Raw genomic sequence first — 2,078 nt, 5'->3', positions numbered from 1 at the left:
CTAAAAATATAGAATTCATAACTTTTTATCTTCTTTCAATTAATATCAAATTTGATATATTTCTTTTTTACTTTTTTTATTTGTTCAGATTCAAATTATGAATATTCGGTATAAATCTTTAATTCTGTATAAATTCACAGTGTAAATATGCACAGATTTCGTAGGGTGAATCTGAACAGATCAAAATTTTTTTTTTATCTAATTTGATATCAACGGATGGAGGATAAAAAGTTATGAATATTTATATTTTTAGTTTTTTTTTGTTGATGAAAAATTTGCCTTAAAAATTAAGAAAATATTGGTTCCTTGTTGAACCCAACTCTCTCTCTCTCTCTCTCTCTCTATATATATATATATATATATATATATATATATATATATATATATATATATATATATATATATATATATATAATATGAAGTTTTTCTAAACTATAACAATGAACATTATTATATATTTGAAAGAGATTGTAATTACTGGAAAGAATTCAAAGAATATTGTATAGAAAGAAATAGAAGTATTAAAAGATAGAATATGTTAAAACTAAAGTAAATGTATAAAACTATAATACTATAATAAAGAAATTAACCAAAGTTGGCACAATATTGTTATTTTTTTTTTCTTTTAAACAATTGTAAATACTTAAGCTTCGATTATTGTATATATCATCTACCGAACTCGGTCATAAATGTTGAGGTTTTAGTCAAATACAATTTGATACTAAATTACATGTTATATTAACATAATAACAAATTGTATCATATTAAAAGTTACATGACAACGCTAATGCAACAAGTCATATAAAACAAGCGAACAACTATCCTAATCTGCAACAATATGTACACTCGGACTATCTTAAATCAGATAATACATTATTACATACACATATTTATACTCAAAACTTCTAGATAAGCCTAGAAAACCCTTATTCTGCAACGGGTTTTGAGTAATCTCCCAATGGGTGGATAAATCTTTACATGTCTGGAGGAAACTACAAACCTTGATCTTTCCATCAATAGCCACTTTAAGTTGCAATGTTTATTTTCTTCTCAGTTCTCATATTTTTGTGTTATTTTCTCAGATATTCTTTAACACCATTTATCAAGATAGCTCTTAATGTTAAGGAAAAAAAAGTCCACAAAGACTACTTATGCTCCAGTACTCATCTATTCAAACAGCATAAAATGGTTAAAAAAGTAGGCATCATTGAATGTTGCATACTCCAGTCATCTGATATCAGATGACTTGAGCATCAATATGCATGATTTCCCGAGCTATATAAGGAAAGGGGTAAATAAAATGTAGTGGTAGTGTGGTACTCTTGTAGTTGATTAAGCTTAGTGTAACTACCGAAGCATGGAAGTAAGAGACTCAAAAACTTGTTCTTGACAAGGAATAGTGAGACCCATGTCGTTATCAAATCCAAACTCTTCTTCAGCTTGGTGAAGAAGGGTTTGGAACTCAGTACGTGACAAGAAGGATATAGGAATGATATATCGACTCCGGTTTTCACCAACGTACACAACAAAGTGTCCTTTGGGGACATCGTCGTAGTGTTGCTGCTGTTTCCTACCCAAACTCGAACACCTCTTTACTATCTGCTTCAAAAGTGCTGCTTGTGACAGTTTCCCTGATGATTTCTTGAAAGCCATTTTCAGAGCTCACACTCTCTTTTTTTATAACTACTTGCCTATATATATGCATAATATATATATATATATATATATATATATATATATATATATAGAGAGAGAGAGAGAGAGAGAGAGAGAGGCATGTGGGTTTGCTGGTGAAGGAAAGAAGAGACCAACCGCTAGTGTTTTTGGGGGTATTCAATGCATGAAACATGTTAAAAGTGTTTATTTTCGTTTCATATCATTGGAAAACAACATCCCACATCTTTTTTTGAAGTGTTACTTTGGTTTAGGGGAGAGGGTCTACATGTCCCACACACCGCGAGGTGATAATATGTCACCAGTGTGCTGTTGTGTCATTGCGGTATTGTTGTGGACATTATATCGGGCGCTGTGCGGTGATACGGTGGAACCACTTATTTGGCGGATTTTTTTTTTCTAGT

At 30.7% G+C, this 2,078-nt stretch overlaps 1 pseudogene; it reads right to left on the bottom strand.

The window, feature by feature from the left end:
* Positions 1 to 724: 724 nt before the first annotated feature.
* LOC145156268 (auxin-responsive protein SAUR50 pseudogene) lies at positions 725 to 1,685 on the bottom strand (annotated as a pseudogene).
* Between the last annotated feature and the right edge of the window lie 393 nt (positions 1,686 to 2,078).

The sequence above is a fragment of the Lactuca virosa genome, chromosome 2 (assembly GCF_052849685.1).
Source record: "Lactuca virosa cultivar CGN04683 chromosome 2, Lactuca_virosa_CGN04683_v6, whole genome shotgun sequence".
NCBI lineage: Eukaryota > Viridiplantae > Streptophyta > Magnoliopsida > Asterales > Asteraceae > Lactuca > Lactuca virosa.
The sequence above is the reverse complement of the archived record's forward strand: the minus strand, read 5'-3'. Positions and strand labels throughout refer to the sequence as shown.